The sequence below is a fragment of the Sapajus apella genome, unplaced genomic scaffold (assembly GCF_009761245.1).
Source record: "Sapajus apella isolate SASKATOON/1434 unplaced genomic scaffold, GSC_monkey_1.0 scaffold6, whole genome shotgun sequence".
Taxonomy (NCBI): Eukaryota; Metazoa; Chordata; class Mammalia; order Primates; family Cebidae; genus Sapajus; species Sapajus apella.
In genome coordinates this window covers 27496931-27519236 of record NW_022436946.1, presented here as the reverse complement: position 1 = coordinate 27519236, position 22306 = coordinate 27496931, and the positions used below count along the sequence as shown (strand labels likewise).

Here is a 22306-nt window from a genome sequence, read left to right as displayed (position 1 = left end):
AAGAGACTGCCATATGTTGAGCCCTCTTTCTGCTTGCCTCCTTTTTAGGAGCACAATGTATGAAAGAGTGCACTGCCACAATCATTTATGTAAGTCTCATTCCAAACTATTTTCCAAAATGTAATTCTACTTGGAATTTAAATCATCTTATTTTTCATCTCACATCTAGTTGGCTACAATATCATATAATTTACTAAACTACTCTCAAAGAGTTTACATTGCATTAAAGGTTTAGATTATTCAAGTTTATCTGAAACTTTTAATCAGTGAAGACAGTTCTATCATTCTCTTGAATTTTCATAACAGTTACTCACAGAATGCTCTCACGGTTTATGTGGATATTTCCCCATTGTTTCCTTTCCTTCCTCACCAGATCCTGGGCCATATGTGGCTCTGTAAGGAATTTTTTCCCCATTAATTCCTCACATGGGGATCAGAGGGTCACCTATAAGTAAGAGTTGGGCCTTTCTCTGGGCCTGTCCATGATTTCATCTTCTTGTGCTGTAGTCACTGGCAGCTGCTTTGCTGATTCTTTTCCTCACTTTTCTTATTTTTAATTTTTATTTTTATAGATTTAGGGGATATACGTACAGTTTTGTTACATGGATACCTTGCACAGTGGTAAAGTCTGGGCTTTTAGTGTACCCATCACCCAAATAGTGTGCATTGTACCCATTAGGTAAATTCTCATCCCTCGTCCCTGTCTCTCGCTCCCATTTTGCTTTCCTTATTAACAGCCAAGAATTCTCTAGCTACTAAAGTAACTTGATCAGAGGCTGTTGCCCTTGGATGGTGCACAATGAAAGTGCTGAGAGAGAAGCCGCGAGGTGTCCTAAAGCCAAATAATCCCCAGAACCGAGGGCAAATCTATGGGAAAAGTTTCCAAAGTTCAAAATTTCAGGGCAAGACCCATCAGATATATATGATGTAACTGACACATACAAAAATTTAATTAAATAAGTATAGTGCTGAAAAATGTATAAATAGACAGATCAAAGGAACAGAAAAACCCAAATGGATCTCAGCTGCAACAGAGAAGGCATCATAAATCATACCCTAAGGAGAGAGAAAGCTGAGATACTTGGGTTTTGAAAAATACACAATTTAGATACTTAATAAGTACAAATTATACATAGGTCAAAGAATTATATTTAGTAACTGAATATACACTTTAATCTCTTAAGAAAAAGAATTTTCTAAAATAAATCTAAATAATGGAAAAATTTGAAAATTTTTAATAACTCAATATTTTAAACTTTGCAACATTAAGTAAATAAAAATGCAAAAATTGAACTAAATCTGAACAAAATTTTAAAAACTTTGCAAATACAACAAAATCCTATACTTACATAAGAAAAACACTGAATCCACACTGATAAATAAACAAGGATAATGGATGAAAAATTTTTAAAGAATTGCATTAACATTTCAAAAAAATGTTCAACTGTATTAAGAAAAATGCAAAATTAGTAAAAATGTGATGCTACATTATTTTAACTCACCAAATAAGCAATAAAGATAATAGTCAATATTTGCAAGAGCTTAACAATATGAGCACTCTCACACACTGCTGGTGAGAATGACAACTGATAGAGCCTTTCTGAAAAGACCTTGGCAATGTACTTCAAAAGCCAGTGTTTCTACATCTAAAAATTCATAAGGAATAAATAAAAGACCAATATTTATGTACAAAATGTTTAATACAATATTATAAGAAGATAACAAATGTGGGAAACAAAATCTAACATTAACCAGATGATTAAATACATCTGTATAATGGAATATAATACAGCCAACACAATTATGTTTAAGGTCAGGTGCCATGGCTCATGCCTGTAATCCCAGCACTTCGAGAAGTTGAAGTGGGAGGACTACTTCAGGCCAGGAGTTCGAGGCCAGTCTTGTGAACACAGTGGGACCCTCTCTCTACAAAATATTTAAAAATTAATCAGGCATGGTGATGCATGCCTGCAGTCCTAACTACTCAGGAGGCTAAGAGGGTGCATCACTTGAGCCCAGAAGTTCAAAGCTACAGTGAGCCATCATGGCGAAGCTGCCTCCAGCCTGGGTTATAGAGGGTGACTCTGTTTCTTAAAAAAAAAAAAAAAAAAAAATTGTATTATGTTAAAAGATCTTAAATGAAATGCTAATATTATAATGTACATGGAGAAAAAAATCACAAAATTGGTTGTAAAATAAGAACTAAATTTTATTTTTAAAGAGCCATTTTTTAAAGTTGAAAGGAAGTAAGCCAATATGTTAATTAGCCATCTTAAGACAGTGGACTTATGTATCATTTATTTTTCTGTGATGCTTTATCTTGTTAGTATATTCCACATTTTTCTATTTTAAAAATGTAAGACAAAAGGTCAGAACACACTACTTTTTAGAAGATAAAGAATAATATTATTGAAAAAGTAAAGTAGAGATTTAGCTTAGTTGATTTTAGAAATCTAACAGTGACAACTGTATAAAATATTTCAGACATACAGTGAAAAAGTCACACATCAGATACATTAGGAGTATTGACTATGTGGAGACGGGAGAAGGGAATGAGAATAAAAGGAAATAGAAAATATTAAAACAACCTGTTCTAATAAAGTCACAAAATGGCTTCTTTCAATCATGAGCAGCAGATATGCTCCAGGTTTAATCGAGGCAAACAAAATTACATTGTTAAAATTGTGTGTATGTTTTGGTTTTATTATTTACTTTTGAAAAGTTAATATCTACTTTTCAAAGTTAAGCCTGCAAACTTCACATAATGAAGCAAAAGACAATGCCATACGCCATTTACAACATGAAAGAGTTTCCAGGCTGGTTTCTGCCATGATATTTTTATTCCCCTTCTTCCCATTGTTAATGTTAAACCACAGCAGATCTCCTCATGCAACTCAACCAAATGTTGAGTTACTTCAAAAGAATAACCAAAAATAGGTCTAAAATATTATTTGTTTCTATATAAATTTGCCAGAGAATTTTAAAGTTCTACCAACACTAAATTGGCATACATTAGTTCTTCCAGTTGAAGGACATATCCACTATGGAAATTATTTCAGAATATTGAGGGTGATTTTGAGCTGTATAAATTGAATAGAAACAGTAATGAAATTAGCATCATTCCATTTTAAGATAAAGAGCTGTATTTTTTATTCCTTTATTCCTAAGTGGAAGTATTACACAATGGCACCTACTTCCAGAAGAATTAATCATATTCATCTTGCAAGTACTAAAAGGCTCTTTCACAGTTTTATTAATCAATCACATATTTAAAGTTACACATTTAATGGTAGGATAAATGTGTAATCCTTAAAACACCCTTGAATAGTTTAAGTTTAATGAGATCTACACATATATGTGTGTGTGTGCACACACATATATGTGTGCATATATACACATATGTATATATACATATGTGTTCAAGAATTTACAATTCTCTTTTATCTTTACTAATAACACTCTCACAATTCACTAGAAACGATTCTCATAGGAAAGCACTCACATAAAAATGATGCTATAAATAACTAGAAATAGAACATGTTGAATGTCATTCAGTCTACTGCATGATTTTCATTCATCCCACACTTCATTTGAACTCTGAGTCTTCGTGCTGATCTTCACAGTCTTTCCAAAAACGTGTTTAGCTACATAAGCTAAAAGTCCAAATCAATGAATATTGAGCTACAGGATTTGCTAGGAATTTGTGCTATATACAAATTAGGAAACTAGATAATCATGTTTGACATGAAAACCAACTCAAAACAAAAGTTTAAAAACACAGCAATCAACTATTTGGAAACAGAACACTGCTCTAGGGTAGGCATTAAATTTCCCTAGAATAATTTATGCAAGGTAAGAAGTAAAGAATGTTAATTTTATTATTGTTTTTCTAGGACAGTATAGTCTGGTTAATCTGCTATATTTATTGGAAATACTAGTTTAAAGACTGTCTTAGATACTGATTTTTGGTACCACATGCTCATTTACTCTTATTTTCTCCATTAAAATGTATTCCTGACCAGGTGTGGTGGCTGGTGCCTGTAATCCCAGCACTTTGGGAGGCCAAGGCAGGAGGATTGCTTGAGCCAGGAGTTTGAGACCAGCCTGGGCAATGTAATGAGACTCTTTCTCTACAAAACTAAAAAAAAAAAAAAAAAAAAATTGCTGGGCATGGTGGTGTGTGCTTGCAGTCCCAGTTACTCAGGAAGGCTCAGGTGGGAAGATCACTTTAGCCATGGAGGCAGAGGGGCAGTGGCATTCTAGCCGGGGCACAGAGTAAGACTGTCTCAAAATTAATTAATTAATTAATTAAAATTTAAAAAAATTTTAAAGTATTCTTGGGACTTATATATTTTTTTCTTTTTATAGTTAGCTTCAACAAATATCAACTTATATTTTTTTCTTCATAGATTTAACTTCAACAAATATCTCCTAAGTAAAGTGCCCTCTGAGTAAACCAGTTCCTCGGAATTTTTTTTTAATCCTTTAGATGCTCTCTGTTGTCTATAGAAATTTAAACTCTTCCAATCTGACACTTAAGGCCCTGAACAGGATAGTTCAAACCAAGCCTTCCCCAGTCTTCTACTTTTCTACATCTTTTCACACACATTCAAAAAAAAAAAAAAAAAAAAAAAGCCTCAGTCATTTTCCTGTCCCTGCCCACATTCAGGTCTGGGTCACTCTGCAACAGGAGATTAAGGTGGCAGTCCGGGTGAAAGCTGATAGAATAAATGGCTGGGAGAAAACAGAATAGATAGATTCTGTCTGTCTCAGAAGGTCATTTTGAAAGTAGAAAGCACTTAGGTTTCTTTCTTGGTATATCCTAAGACATAGAAACAAAGACTGTGAGGGAGAAAAGAGGAAAAACTGAAAAATGATATCACTGTCTGGTACTATTATTTGAATGCCTCAGTTTAATGTATATTGTAATCTCCTTAGAATGGAAACATTTCTTAATATCTTTTCTTTATACACACACATTTATATACCACATGCTAGGCACCCAGAAGGCACTTAGTATTTGTTGGATTAATAAGCATCAGTTTTTCCTTGTCATTTTATTAACATCTCTTTTTGTTTAAAAAATGTCTATGAATGTTCACATTTATGATTAAATATTTATGACAATTCAAATGGCAAAAATTAAGAATTCTAATAATATCAAATGTTGGAGAGGATAAGGATCAACTGTAACACTTACATAACATGAGGAAGAGGGGAAATTGGAACAATTTGGAAAATAGTTTGGCATTACATGGTAAAGCAGAACTTGTGCATATCCAATAACCCAGGACTTCTGCTCCTGCAGAAATTATATATATGCTTGAGAGACTCTTTCACATGTGCTCCAAAATGAGGACTGAATATATATATATTCAGTTTTAATACACACACAAACACACACATACACGGTTTGGAGATCCTACCTTAGAGAGCTAGCAGTGTTAATAACTAAGAACAGCATATCATAGTGGGAGATTGATTAAGGATTATAATGAATTTACAAGAATCATTACTCGTTTTTACTGCATTGCCTTTTTTTCGCCATCAAAGTGTTCTGAACAATCAACTTAGTATGTCCAACATATGGGAAAAATTAGACAGAAAAGTCTAATATTTCACATTGTCATGCACAGAACAATCGCTTTGTTTAAGCAGATCACTGGCTTTGTCCTCAAATTTATTAGGGACTATTGGGGGTGGAGGGAGTTATAACAAACATCAATTCAAGTGTTTTTGTTTAGTTTTGCTTCATTTTGCAGCAATTTGGTAACTTTTTCAGAACTTTGTTTAATTGTGATACAAACTTTGATTCAATATGAAGGTCATTAGAAACTGCAATGTTCCTAAAACACACATGGAGCCTGTTTCATCCGCTTCCTTTCAAGAGATGTTGTCTGTCACGAAGCTATAGTATCCATTTCCTTCACTCTTTGAATGTCTCAAAACATGAACTATCATACCTGTCAGACCCTTTTTCTGAATCCACACATCTCCCTTAGAAAATCATCCAATTCAAGAGGTAATGTTTACATTATCGCATCACATCAAAAGTAAAGCTATGTCTTTGAATAACAGTATAACATCTCTAATGGCAATAATTCACCTATTTGTAAATTTAAAATATCAATTTTTATTATAAGTTCTGTGTCCCCATATTTGTGATGACATATCTTATTTGTCATCACAAAATTTTTGTTCCTAAAAATAACAGATAGGAGTGAGTGACAGAGCAAAATATTTTCCAACAATATAATCTACTGGAATTATTAAAAATTAAAGAAAATTCAAACGCAATTCTGCTTCATTAGTATCTTTAAGGTTGTTTTACTTATTCACTGTAAAAGAGCAATCAATAAGATAATTGTATTGCATAGAAACTTAGCAACTAGGAGTTAACTATAAATTTCTGAATCTTCTAAATGTCTTGAAAAGTCCTATTTTTTCCAGTATCTCTTGTGCTAGTTTTTTCATCTTCTGTCACTTTGTCTCATTCAACTTGACAAAAGCAGACTAAAGCGATATTAACTCCACAGAATTTAAGAAATGCCAAGTCAATTAATACTTTCTAAATAATATAACAGATTGAAAACAAAAAATGTCCTGCCTAGGCCCTAACATGCTTGAGTTTCTTTAAGGAATTCCATTATGCCATAAAGACTGCTTTCCCCAGCATCCCTGACCAATGGTCATTTAGTCTCTCACAACAGAAATGTATCCTCACCAAGGGAAGTCCATTTCATCATTAGACATTCCTGCTGGTCAGAAAATGCTTATGTTAAAATACAATTTATCACTTTGTAGCTTTCCTACATTTTCTCTGTATCAGTCTATTAGAACAACAAGCCTGTCCTTAAGATTGCATAAGGGTTTTAAAACAATGTCTATTTTACACGTTCCCTTTTACTTCTTTATTTCACTATAACATTCCCCAGAAGACACAGTTTCCAGTTTTTTCCCAACAGAGTTTTCAGTCTTTTCTCCTACATAGCATTTTGTCAATGTAACTTTAAAAATATTGCAACCAGAAGCAAATGTAATATTTTGGGTATGAACCATCTTAAACTTTAGACTTTTATTACTACAACCTGACATAATTATATATTTTACATAATTCAAGCATTATTCATTAAGCAAACATTTACCAAGTACTTACTAAATTCTGGGTTTTAGGCTGATCTTTGGGGATTCAAAATCAAGAAAGTCTTATCTCTTGCCTTCATGTAACCACACTACACTATTAGCTCATGGAAAATATGCACTCAGCTAAAATTTCAGCTCCTCTTTTTTTTTTTTTTTTTTTTTTTTTTTCGAGACAGTCTCAGTCTGCCACCCAGGCTGGAGTGGAGCAGCACCATCTTGGCTCACTACAACCTCCGCCTCCTAAGTTCAAGCGGTTCTCCTGCCTCAGCCTCCTGAGTAACTGCGACTGCAGGCATGTGCCACCCCATTTGGCTAATTTTTGTGTTTTTAGTAGAGATGGGGTTTCACCAAGTTGGACAGGCTGGTCTCGAACTCCTGACCCCAGGTGATCCACCCACCCCAGACTTCCAAAGTGTTGGGATTATAGGCATGAGCCACCACGCCCAGCCTCATCTCTTCTTTGTTTTTCCACAAGCAGATCACTACCCCTGTCTGCTGATACATAGAGAAATTTACCTCCACCACTGGTAACAGTCACCAGGACTTTAATCACAGATTACAAAGTAATCCTAATTACTTTTAAGAATGATAGTTCTAAATTCTGCTTTCCATATTTTATTTCATTTGCTATCTCTTGAAACTTGTCTGAAAGTTAGGGGGAAAAACGTTATTTCATTTTTTAAAATTGCTTTTATGAAAACAAGAAGCACTGAGTGAAGGACAAGAACCTATAGCGAGCTTTCCACCTCTCTACTCCAGTAACTTATCATGCAACACACCTTGGGTACAATGTTTTTAACCAGATCAGAATTGATCAGTTCTCTCATTCACCATACATTTTATCAGTTTATTCACAAATCATATTCAGTGCTTTACCATGCATATCAAGTGCTTTGCTCAAGTTAAGATACATTATATGCATATTTTCCTGATTTACTATATTAATAATATTATAAAAGTATATAGAGTTTATTATGCTTAGTTCTCAGAGAACTCATTTTGAAGCCTTTTGATGTCACAGTTCTCCAAAATTCTTCTAAGTGCTCAAGTATTTTTATTACTCCATTCTACAATTTTGCTGGAGATTAAGATTATGTTTTCAAGTCTGTTGTTCCCAAGGCCCCTCTTTACATCTTCTGGAAGTTTAACAGTTCACTGTCCGTAGTGTCGTTTTTCCTCTCTTCCCAAAAAGTAACAAGAAAATTACAATTTTTTATTAGAATCAGAAGGTCACTAAAACCAAATGAAGACATGGCCTTGCAGCAAGTGTGAAATGGCTGAGAGGAGGATGCTGCTACATCTTGCATTGCTGAGGTTTTCAAGTTTCTTTCAGTTACCATACAATTTCCTCACATGAAAACATAGTGGTAATCCAGTAACAGCAGCAGAAACAATTGAAGGTGTAATTTCTTCTCTGGTTGAAGAAAGCGAATAGAGCCCTTCTTCATACTTCAATATCCATGTGAATCTCACCTGAAGATTTTGTTAAACTGCAGATCCCACATCAGTAGGTCTGTGGTAGGACCCAACATTCTACCTTTCTAATAAGTTCCTGGGTTCCTGTGGCCCATGCTCTGAAAAATGGCCCACACTTTGTGCAGCAGGGCCTGGGACATCCTCATATTGTCCCTAGGGATACCCAAAGAAGCATTCTTCATGTAGTGCTAGCATTTCCACCTGTTTTATCTAACACCATATTATTACCTTCTTCTCTTATAGGCATAAATATGCCCTGCCCCAAAGGTGTCTATATCCTAAGCTCTGGAACGTATGAATACATTAGAGTACACGGCAAAAGGAAACTAAGCTTCAGATGGAATTAAGGTTTCTAACTAACTGATCATGAATAGCTAAAGTATGCTGAATTATCCGGGTGGGTCCAATGTAATCACAAGAATACTTTTTATTTTTCTCTTGAGACGGAGTCTTGCTCTGTCGCTCAGGCTAGACTGCAGTGGTGCAATCTCGGCTCACTGCAACCTCCACCTCCCAGGTTCAAGCGATTCTCCTGCCTCAGCCTCCCAAGCAGCTGGGATTGCAGGCACCTGCCACCGCACCTGGCTAATTTTTGTATTTTTTAGTAGAGACAGGGTTTCACCATCTTGGCCAGGCTGATCTCGAACTCCTGACCTCGTGATCCACCCAACTTGGCCTCCCAAAGTGCTGGGGTTACAGGCATGAGCCACCTCACTCGGCCAACAAAAATACTTTTTTAAGTGGAAGAGGGATTCAGAGTTACAAAGAGACGTGATTCTTGAGGAATGGTGGCAAAGATACAGTACTGCTGGCTTCACAGATAGAGAATGGGGGCCAGGAGCTTCTCAAAGCTGAAAAAAGAAAGAATAAATCCATCTGCTTCTAGGCCTTCCAAAAAAAAACAATGTAGCCCTGCTGACATCTTGATTTCAGCACAGTGCAATTGATGTCAGATTTCTAATCTTCAGAACTGTAAGATAATACATTTGTGTTTTAAGCCAATAAATGTGTGATAATTTGTTATAGCGGCAATAGAAAAATACATCCTTCTTACCATGTTTTTCACTGAACAACTAAAGAGCCAACTCTAATGGTCTATATGACTTTCTTTTTGAAAAACAGAAAATATTTGGGCAAAACTGTTGTCCCTCTCTGAGTTGCTACTTTATTTTCAAGCTCATTTGTATAGATACTACAAGGGATCTCATTTTATGTAGAAGTTGGTGATTTGTACGTATGATGCTAAAATATACTTTATTGTACTAAGTCAATAACTGGATTTTTTTAAAGCACTCAAAATTGTTTTGCTGGTTTTAGAACAAGATTCACTGCTCAAACTAATTGCCTGGAGTTGATTTTTAGTGTGATCTTTTGTTTTTAGTGTTCAAAAATTATTGCTTTAAAAAAAGAATTAAAAATCCATAAAATGATTTTTGGTTAGAATTTTTCTCCTTGTGGTATTTAAAGAAAGCTTTGCCGCATTTACCATCAAATAAGTTTCAATGTCAGCATGATAACATTTCCATAAATTCTAAATTAGTTGGAATTTTGGTTGGAAGAAACCAGTACAAGTGCTAAAATGGAAACCATCAGGAATTTGACAGGGCTCTTATATGAACAATTTTTAACCTCCCAGAGATTGGAGGGAGGGGCTAATGTCAATAAAAGTAAAGCCTTCTGGGATTTCATGTCTTTAAACGTTTGAAGCTATGTCATGCAACAGTTCAACCGAGGAAATTACCTTAAAATAAATGCAGGCATTTGGTGGCATAGCAAGTAATGTAATTGCTAATGTCATGTAAAAAAGAATATAAGTGAAATATAAGATCACAAAACCTGTGGATGAGTTTCATCTGTTCAGATACAGTGGTGTCTTATTTATGCATCATTCAATAACCTGTATGTGAGAAAGTTGCTTTCTGGTCACATCAGGGCAAGTTCTGAATGTAAGATATGGGATCACGAGGCATATCGGTGTCTTCCATCTCCCACTAGGAGTGAGGATTGAGGGAAGGGGTGGGAGGGATCAGGATAAGAAAAGCATCAGGGAGACCTTAAAGGGAAAGAAGATCAGGGAAGGGCTCCAACATAGCAATAAAGTAGAACAGATGGAGCACGAGGCGCACGTCAGGTTTCAAAGCTGCACATAAAAGATACCAACCTGGTTTTAGGAAAAAGAGAAATGATTAAGAAGTTACTGGGGTTGCTCACAGTGCTCTGAATTGGAGAACAGGTGGAAATGAGGGCAAAAAAGCATGGCCAACCCACAAAACCCATCCAGAGAAATCACCACTGCTTTCACCACTAAATGCTGTATATCGTGGGTTGCTGTGCCATTGCTTCTGGCACTAAACGTTGAAAGCCACAGCTGTCTCGAGAAACTCAGTATTACTGCCACTTCTGCTCTCACTACTCAGCACCAAAATGGATTTTCTCCAGGACCTGCTCCTTTGAATCAGTCGATTTTTATTTAAAGTTGGAAGAAAATGTTTTCATCTAATTATTTAAAGAAAGTCATGTGCCCACATCCTTGATGAGAAGTACCTTGGGAAAACAAATACCAAGCATTTTCTGTCTCTATTATGCATGACAGGCTCTGTCTCTCACCAGGACCAATAATGCAGCCAATTCCAGGAATATAAGAAGGGGCTTCTGATGTTGTTCAACCCCTTAAAAAAGGCAAATATCCATTTCAAGCAACATGAATTTAATGAAAGTGAGTGTATAATTCAGTTGATTTTATTCAAATAAGTCTCAAATATTTTGATGTAACAAAGACAGAAAGCCTCTTTCTACATTTTCACTAACTGTCCCTCAGAATCACTACCTACAGTTCAGGAAAATCACCTGATAACTCTGGAAATTTTACCAATATGTCAACCCTAGAGATGCCACAGGGTAAAAGATTAAATAAAATATAATAGCAATTATAAACTTACTGAAAATTAGCCACCAACCCTATTCATATTTCATTTTTTCAGGGCATAAACTGAAGTTATATTAAATATCTAGTTTTCTGGCAAGAAATAAAAAAATAGATTATTGATTAATTATACTATTATCTTAAGAATTCAATTTTGGTGCATTTGCCCTATCCATTTAACAATAATATATGAAAATATCTCACCAAAATAGAACTCTTACAATGTACTAAATGTGCTAATTACTTACACAATTATTCTATTCCATCTTTATATACAATTTTCTGAGGAGATGAAGTAACTGACTTGCTGTAGTAAGAGACTTGCCAGGGATTCCACAAAAATGGCATAGCTAAGGCTCCACTCCCATATGTCTTCACTTCAAGTTCCAACTCTGCTTATTCCAAAGCCCAACTCTCATCAAAAAATGCCATAGACAAGTGCTCGTCAATGGTAGATTGGATAAAGAAAATGTAGTATACATGCACAATGGAATACTATGCAGCCACAAAAGAGAATGAAATCATGTCCTTTGCAACAACATAGACGCAGCTGGAGTCCATTATTGTAAGTGAATTAATGCAAAAATAGAAAATCAAATGCTGCATGTTCTCATAAGTGGGTACACATGAACATAACAATGGGACATAACAGTGCATTCACATGGACATAACTCCAAAAGGGGACACGATGGAGGGGGGAAAGTGTTAAAAATCTACTATTGGGTACTATGTTTACAATCTAGGTGATGGGTTTGCTAGAAGCCCAAACCCCACCATTACATGACTGACCTGTGTAACAAACCTGCACATGCAAGCTGAATCTAAAAAACAAAAACAAAAACAAAATCACCATAGAGGAAATTTAGCAATGTTTACCATTCCATTTTCGTTTTGTTCCTCACTTACTCCTCGTTGTTAAAATGAACTATATCAAAGCGATATAGTTTGTGACTGAATTGTGACTGAAAGTGTTTATGCAATCAGGGACCCCTCTGAGATGTGCAAGGCCTTGGGAAAATATTTTTGCAAAACCCCTACCTACATAAATTGTATGCTACAAAATTCGTGGGTCTCTACAAAGATTAGTGACTTTTTGATAAAGATTTGGAATAACAGGTACTGAGCTGTTTATTGTCCAATAAGTTCGTGGGAAGATCCTTCATAATATCCATGTGCCATCTCTTCCTGTTAAGGTCTCAGAACCACAGCTATGTGTTCTTTATTGTCAAAACGTTCTAATTTTATATTTCTCACTGAAAGACTCTATTATCACAAGGCTATGGTTTTCAGACCCCATTTGTATGAAAACAACACATGTCTTCTTGCTTCTGCAGCTTCCTTAATAACAGTTACCTAATATAGTTAAATTATTACTCACAATGCTGAATTATACCTCATGCTGCTGTGGTTATTTGCTTCCAATAATTCTTTCAAAGGTTGCTAATATTTTTCCCAAAGAATGATGATGACCACAAATGTGTCTTACCAAGAGCATGCAGGAAATGTAAGCAATAATTCTTTTCTTAGGTCATGGGAAATTTATTGTTCAGAATTTTATAGCGTAAAAGAGGATAACACATCTTATAACTCCTCCCTCCACACATCACCCCTTCAGGGAGGATAGGCAAGAGACCCCTGGGTGACATAAGAAGAATAGTCCCATTTATGCAAGGAATATGCATCCCTTTACCCTACATGGCTTAGGACCAACTCAAGACAGGCCCACTGACATTGTATAGTAAGGGTCTCAATATCTTTGAGGACTGCCTAACACAGAACAAGGAGCCCGAGGAGCAGTTGGGGTGGCCACATTGGTGTCATGGCAGGGATGGAGAGGTACACACAATGCCAGCAATTCCACTCTGCACACAAGTGTCAAACTGTACTATGCACAACAAGAAGTTGTTTGGTTTTATAAAAAACCTCTCTGTATCATTATCCCTGACTTAAAATAGGTTCTCTAAAGAGAATCCTAAGGAATTCTGGAAGTCACAAATTCTCTGTAAATACATATCCAATCAGTGAATCTGAGCCCATTGTTGCTACTGTTTTCACTAGTTCTGTTGATCCCCAGTTTGTATATCCGGCTTCTCTTGTTAAATTATATTTAAAATTTAGCAACTGGCTAATATCATACAATGGTCAATATTTTGATAAACGACTGCATGATGCTGCCTCAGAGCAAATTATTGGTTAAACAAACAATTGGATCAAATGGAAAAATCAAGAAACACTATCTACTAAGTATTTGCTGAGTAATCCTGTCTGTGGCTGAACAAGTGTATATGCCAGCTGACATCTGTTTTAGTCTATTCTCCAAGATATAAATTGGTAGTTTGATGCTATATTTTTGTCATTTTTTCTGCTGCTATTCTCTGTAATCAAAGCATTCTATGACAAGAATCACTGGGAAAAAATAATGTCTAGTGGAGACTATTTAGACCAAATCATGGAGAAAGGAAAAGAGACTTAAGTATAGAGTTAGTAATGTTGAAAGGCTTTTATTTTTATTGTCTCTTATGTTTATAGCAAAACTATGTTTAGCACAATACACTGAATTTTGTGCAGTGTGTTTTATGTTGCCTTTTTTCCTACAGAACAATACAGTTAATGTTTTATCAGAAATTTACCATTAGCCTTTTCAAGATGCGATTTAATTTTTTCTTAAGTAACAGAATTTAGCCAAAGTCATCCTTAATTTAATAAGGAAAATAACATGAATAGTAAAACAGGGTCTACTTAACAAATTTAGATAGCAAGCTTTGCTCTTCCATAAAGGGAAGGGTAGATGAGAGGCTATGTGTAGCTCACACTGTGAGATACTTTCTGTAGTTAATTATATGCTTATTTATGTACCATTACAGATAGCTGAAGCATATGAAGAAAAAGTCAAAAGTATTTCCAACAAAAATTCTTTTAATTTTTGATACAGGCCAAGCTCTTCATCCTGGAGAAATAGTTTGTACAGAGAAGTGTCCTAAATTCTTTCAACAGTGCACTTCTTAGCTCCTCCAAGTAATACATCTTGTCCTTGTACATGAGAAAGTGTTTAGTAAAACCAGATGGCCAACTGTTTTCCTATCCTGAAGCACTTAAAACTGGCAAGAATAGATTTAAGGTCAAAAAAGTTACAGATCCTAACAAAATGAAAAGACACTTAAAAACTCAAGTACCTCCGTAATTAGATTATTTTAGTTATTCTCCACCCAACTCTTATTAAGTCACAGTTTGTTATCTGAAAAATATTATTCTAACACATATTGAGCTCAAATCTCCTCGATCCCTACTTTTGTTGAAAGTCTATACAAGATGTACACTATCATTTCAAGCACTAAAAAACCAATGAGGAAATAAAAATAGATTCTCAACCCAATGTTTAATCAACTCATATTTATTATTGGATATCCTGATTATCACATTTGAATATTCAACTCAGAAAGATCCATTTACGTGCCAGGTCCCAGCTCAACTATAAAATCTGTACACAAAGATAAGCTGATGCTCTAGGCCAGTGCTTCCCAAAAGAATCACCTAGAGATCTTGTAATATGAAGAATGAGGCCTAAGGATCTGCATTTCTAATAAGTTCCTAGATGATGTCAAAACTGCTAGACTGTGGGTCATGTTGCACAAAAAGCTTCCAGAGCTAGACAATGCTCAGAACTTGACTGCTTCTATGCCTCTCAAATTCTCCCATGATTTGTTCCCAGGCTACTTATTCTCTTCTCCATGGCCTGTCTTTGATGACGCTTTGCCCCAACTCCCCTTCTGTTAGCCATTGGTGCATCCACTGGGTTTATAGCTTTGTTTAGCTCTCTAGCCTCCACATTTCTAATTTCAGACAAATATTTCCTCTTCTAGTCAAAGGTCTTGGAATCTCCCTTCCTTTGACATCACTTCCAGAGTTCCTCATAGGTGAACCAGTGTCTAGACAATGAGAGTGGGAAGAAAGAGTAAAAGGGAAACCTAAAGTCCCAAACAGAAGTCTAAGATAAAATCTATGCCTTTGGGAATCTGAAATCCACTTGAGATCAGAAAATTAGGCCCAAAAACCTGTTACAAAGATAACATGTAGGGGTTAACTGATCAACCAGTACTTAAGACTTCAAAGAAAAGAATACTTAATAGTAGATTAAAGTAGGGGAGCTTTATGAGAAATATTGGGGATAAACTCTACTTTAAAAGTTGTATAGGGGTTAAAAAGGTAAACTGGCATAAAACAATGTAAAAGGAAAAGAGACAGGGTACCATAAACAAATGTGCAAGTATAGAAACATTTAAGCAAATAGGCGAGGTGATCAGTGAGTACACCCATTAAAGAGAGGCAAAGAGTCTAACATGAATTTCCTAAATGTCAAGCTAAAAAAAAAAGGTTTTTTTTTTTTGTTCTATTTGTAGGTGGTAGAAGGCCCTGAGGTTGTAAGAAGTGGATGACTAAGGTTATCACATTTCCCACTTTGCCTAGAACAGTTCCAGTTTACACCACTGTTCAGCCATAATTATAATCATTATAAGTACCCCTTTTTATGGTTCAAAGTGATCCAGTTTGAAAAATAAACTATATAGTATCCTTAAAAATAATGGAACTGGTATTTCACCCAAATGAATTAGAACAGTGGCGTGCAGCCTGTAGCTGCAAAATGCCTAGTTGATAAAGGAAGGATAAGACAGGCTATTAAAAAAGCCTTACACGTGACATGGTTATGCTGATTATTGCATGTCATTCAAGAATTTTATTGCAGTTACACATCATAGATCTTGGATTTAGAAAATATAAACTAACAAAATCTCATAAATGCAGTTTATTTTATCATTAGAACTTTTTAAGACATAAAGAGTTGGAAAATTAATAAAGGGATTTAAAGAAGTGACCACTGAATTAGAGTATGATGAGAACAACTTAGGAAAGCAGTGGTAGCCCAGGAGTGTGGGTGGAGAGCTGCTTAGGATGACAACTGGCATGAAATAAGAGGTTCAATGCTAGATACATTTTAGACGGAGAATACACAGGACTTAGTACCTTCCTGGCTACAAAATGCCAGAGAGAGGAAGAAGTTAAGGATAAGTTTTGAGTTTTAAGTTTGGATGCCTGAAAGAAATACGAAATGCAAGAGGGACTTCAGAGAAAAGGAAAGGTGAGTTCAGCAGATGGGAGGATCGCATGATCTTCAAGTGGACCCACCATAGCCAATAGGTACCTCAATTAATCTTTTTGCTTAGGAGCTGGATTGTTCCCTTTCACTTTTTCATTTATAAAAATCATACCTGTATTGTCTGTTCTCTCTTACATACTTCTAGATTTAGAGGAAAAAGCTCTGAAAATCAACTCTCACTTTTTATAATGATGCCAGATTTCTAGCTTATATTCCTAGCTTCAGATTCATGGAGATTCAAAACACTGATGTGACTTGACAGTGCTTTTTTGAGAATTAAGTTATTTCCACCAGGACAATTAGTGATTTAACTTATGTTTCACACTATATGACCTTAGATATCAAGCTGTGCCCCAATTCAACAACACAGAAGAAAGCAATTTTCATTAAAAACTCTAAATGAAAGAAGAAGCTGGTTTGATTTACATATTAGGATTTACATAATATAAGGAATAACATGGCTTCTTCTATACCTAGACTCAATTTATGTTCGCTATGCAATCCTGCTTTCTATTTCTCCTTTCAATTACAAGGCCAGACACAATCGAAATTTGTAACTGCCTGAACAAAAATTGTATAAGGGATTGCGTGAGGCAGGGTGTTACCTCAGCTACTGAAGTTTACTTGGAGCTAGTGCCTTAAATTTCTCTGTCTCTTCACTTGCCCTATACTGAGGGCTTATGTCAGTGCCCTAAGGCCAGACTTCTCAGAGTTGGAACTCTCTGATCTACCTTGTCCTTGGGCATATGTTTCCTCAAGTCCTGCAAAAATATCTGACTTTAATATTTAATGTGCCCTGACTGTTGTTTTTCATCCTAATTTCTAACATCATTTCAAAATAAATCTTTTGTATTCAGGGGTGCTTCTGGACTCTAATGACCTTTGGAGTCAACCAAAATCATAAAATTAAAGAAGAAAAAATTTATATAGCACACAATAATGTAATAGCTGATGAAACTGAGCCCAGGTAGATTAATTAACTAATCAAAATCATAAAGCAAATTTGTGGCAGATTTAAGACTAGATGCCAAATGTTATTCCTTCCAGTTTAAGGTTTTGTTTATCACAAAAACTTCTGTATTCCTAAGCTGTGGTTCCAATGCTGAGACCAAATCTAACAATAACTGTGCTTTAATCATTAGCATATATAGCATTCTATCATTCGTATCCTCTTACTAAGCTTCATTTACAAGATGCAGCTAATTTGTTTTCACCTGTAAAATTCAGATAGTCCTAGGGTGAAATATAATAGCTATTGAAGCAATTCACTAAAAGCCAAATTGACAAATGGGATCTAATTAAACTAAAGAGCTTCGGTACAGCAAAAGAAACTATCATCAGAGTGAACAGGCAACCTACAGAATGGGAGACAATTTTTGCAATCTATCCATCTGAGAAAGGGCTAATATCCAGAATCTATTAAAAACTTAAATAAATTTAAAAGAAAAAAAAACAAACCCCATCAAAAAGCAGGTAAAGGATATGAACAGACACTTTTCAAAAGAAGACATTTATGCAGCCAGCGAACATATGAAGAAAAGTTCATCATCACTGGTCATTAGAGAAATGCAAATCAAAACCACAATGACATACCACCTCAGGCCAGTTAGAATGGCAATCACTAAAAAAACTGGAGACAACAGATGCTGGAGAGGATGTGGAGAAAGAGTAACACTTTTACACTGTTGATGGGAGTGTAAATTAATTTAACCATTGTGGAGGACTGTGTGGTGGTTCCTTAAGGATCTAGAACTAGAAATACTATTTGACCCAACAATCCCATTACTGGGTATACACCCAAAAAATTATAAATCATTCTCCTATAAAGACACACACACACATATGTTTATTGTGACCCTGTTCACAATAGCAAAGACTTGGAACCAACCCAAATGCTCATCAATTTTAGACTGCATAAAGAAAATGTGGCACATATATACTATGGAATACTATTCAGCCACAAAAAGGGATGAGTTCATGTCCTTTCCAGGGACATGGATGAAGCTGGAAACCATCATTCTCAGCAAACTAACACAGGAACAGAAAACAAAACACCACATGTTCTTGTTCATAAGTAGGAGTTGAATAACAAGAACACATGGACACAAGGAGGGGAACATCACACACTGGGGCCTATCAGGGGGTGGGGGCCTAGGGAAGGGATAGCATTAGGAGAAATATCTAATGTAGATGAAAGGTTGACTGGTGCAGCAAACCTCCATGGCACATGTATACTTATGTATTAAACCTGCACATTCTGCATATGTATCACAGAACTTATAGTAATAATTTTTAAAAAAGATAAATTAAACAAACAACACAAATACAATTTTCTAATCATGATAGTCATAGCTACAAAAAGGCAGGGGGGAAAATGGGATAAAAATCACAGTAGATTTCCAGAGTCTCAAATGTACATCTTGTTCCAGCAACAACCCACATGAATTTTGCTCTTCCTCACTGAAAACCAAAACACTAATTTAAGTGCTCTAAAGTGCACATGGTTTTCTGCAAAGCATTTATTGGAAGCTTGACATAGAAATAAATCAAGAGATGGTTTTAAAAATGTTTTACACACAAAAAAATGAGGATTCATAGTCCAAATCAATGTATTCTTTTTCTCTACCTTTTTTCAAAACAAGTCCCAGAAGAGAAGAATAGGCATAAATAATGAAGTGGGAAGAATAAAAATATGAACATCTGAACCCTCTATAGCAATATATCAATAAAAAGGAAAGATAAGAACAGTTCGACTTCTCAGGTATATAGAAGGGATGCCTTTTCCTTAAAACCTTTTGTCTGTGTGTCTTTAAATAATGTATATAAGGATATAAGTAAGATTTCTTATAAAATATCTTTAGAAAATTTTTTAAATGAACTCAATCAGAAGGCTTATTAGTTACTTTGTTTTTTGCTTTGAAGAGAGTGGCTATAGACTTCTGAATTTGAGTTAAGGAGAAGAAGAAATTTCACATTTATGCCCAATACTAGTAATTGCTATGTCGGTGTTGCATATTTTCTCCATCATTAAGTTACAGTAGCATGATGATCTTCTTTCTTTTCTTTTCTTTTTTTTTTTGCAATGGAGTCTCGCTCTGTTGCCCAGGCTGGAGTGCAATGGCACAGTCTCGGCTCACTGCAACCTCCATATCCCAGGTTCAAGCAATTCTTCTGCCTCAGCCTCCCGAGTAGCTGTGATTACTGGCACCTGCCACCATGCCTGGCTAATTTTTGTATGTTTAGTAGAGACAGAGTTTCACCAGGTTGGCCAGGCTGGTCTCAAACTCCTGACTTTGTGATCCACCCACGTTGGCCTCCCAAAGTGCTGGGATTACAGGCATGAACCATCATGCCCAGCTGTGATGATCTTTTTTTCTTACAGTTGTAATCTCTCCAATACTCATGGTAATGACAGAAATCCTAGGTATAGGTAAATCTCCCGTGTTACACTTCTTTAAAATCCTAGAAGGAAAAGTAATGTAATTCATTGAACAACTACTATGTTCCTGCTTTGATGCTAAGGGCATTAAATACAATCTTTACTACAACTTTAGAAAGTAGATATTATTGACCTTCTGGTACCAGAAAGACTATCATAGTTCAGGAAATAGGCAAATAGAAGAATGAGAATTCAAATCAAAATTTTTCTATTCCAAAGCCCATTCTCTCCCAATAATACTGTGCTGTCTCTAGTAACTGCAGTTGATCAACCAAATATGTGAATTAGACAATGAGTTATTGCATTTACTTTAAAAACTATATAAGCTAATTTAGTTGCTACTTTGCCTCAAGCTGGTAACCAACCAAAAATTATCCCATATGCAAAGACACAGTAAAATACAACCAATAATGAAGGGGAAATCAATAAAAATATGCCTGGAAATGACATGGATATTAGAATTGGTACACATGGACATTAAAACAGTTATCATCAAAAAAAGGAATAATGAAAATTCTCAACTAATCCTAAGAAATAAGAAGATATAAAAATCAAAGAATAGGTAAGATAAAAACATAGCAAAAGAGATATTTAAACCCAGTCATCTCAAGAATCACATTATGCCTGTAATCCTAGCATCTTGGGAGGTGAAGGAAGGTGGATCATCTGAGGTCAGGAGTTGGAATTCAGCCTGGCCAAGGTGGTAAAACCCTACCTCTACTAATAATACAAAAATTAACTGGGTATGGTGGTGGATGCCTATAATCCCAGCTACTCAGGAGGCTGAGACAGGAGAATTACTTAAACCCCAGGAGTGGAGGTTGGGGTGAACAGAGATCGTGCCATTTCACTCCAGCCTGGGTGAAAGAGCGAAACTCCGCCTCACGGGGGCGGGGGAGGGTGGGGGAAGAAAAAAAAAAAAAAGAATCACATTAATTGAAAATAAACACTCCAATTAAAGGCAGAAATTGCAAATTAGGTAAAGAATGAAGGTCTAAATATGAGTTGTCAAAAGGAAACCTGGTTTAAATTCCACGAGGAAAGAAATAGGTTAAAAATAAAAGAATGGAAGAAAAATATATCATGTTGAAACATCAAAAGAAAGCTAGAGTTAATACCAGACAAAGCAGATGTCACAGCAAAGAAGTATTACCAGAAACTAAAAGATTTATTTCACAGTGCTAAAAGAATCACTTCATTAAGAGAATATAACAATTGTAAGCTTTTAAGCACTTAATGTATGAATACATAAAAATACACATAGCAAAATAAGAAGAAACAGACAAATCCAATTACAGTCAAATATTTCAGCTTCAGTTTCTTGATACTGATATTAAGTACAACAGAAAGTCAATAAGAATATAGAAGATTTGAACAACACTTTCAATTTGAACTAATACACATGTCCAGAATACTCAGACAAATAATGACAGAATTCTATTTATTTCATCTGTACACATAGCATTTATTACAACAGAACATGTCTGGGTAAATAAGTCTCAATAGATCTTTAAAATTTCAAATCATGCAAAACATGCTCTCTATAGCCACAATAGAATAAAATTGGAAATCGATTACAGAAATGTCCAGAAACTTTTATTTTTTTGAGAGGGAGCCTTGCTCTGTCGCCCAGGCTGCAGTGCATGGCATGATAGCTCACTGCAACCTCTGCCTCTGGGATCAGGCAATTCTCCTGCCTCAGCCTCCTAAGTAGCTGGGATTAAGGTGCCCACCACCATGCCAGGTTAATTTTTGTATTTAGTAGAGACAGGGTTTCACCATGTTGACCAGACTGTTCTCGAACTCCTGACCTCAAGTGATCCGCATGCGTTGGCCTCCCAAAGTGCTGGAATTACAGGCAAGAGCCACCATGGCCGGCCCAGAAACTCTTTTAAATATTTGAAACTAATAATACATTTCTAAACACCCTATGGGCCAAAAGATACCATAAAGGAAACTTTAAAATATTTTTTACTAAATGAAAACAAAAACACAGCCTACTCCAATTTGTGTAATGTATTTAACGCAGTATTTAAAGGGAAATTTATAGCCTAAACAGTCATATTAGGGGAAAAGCTTCTCAAATCATTGACTTTAGTTTCCACCTTAAGAAACTAGAAAAAGAAGAGAAAATAAAATACCAGGTAAGCAGAAGAAGGGAAATAATCCAGAT

General features: G+C 35.5%; 1 long non-coding RNA gene across 1 annotated transcript; it reads left to right on the top strand.

Annotated features, from left to right (window-relative positions):
* Nucleotides 1-628: 628 nt before the first annotated feature.
* Nucleotides 629-21910, top strand: LOC116549040. The gene is made up of 4 exons (XR_004267682.1): nt 629-696; nt 6451-6458; nt 15914-15926; nt 21899-21910. It is a non-coding gene; the product is annotated as an uncharacterized LOC116549040 (long non-coding RNA).
* The last annotated feature ends 396 nt before the right edge of the window (nt 21911-22306 follow it).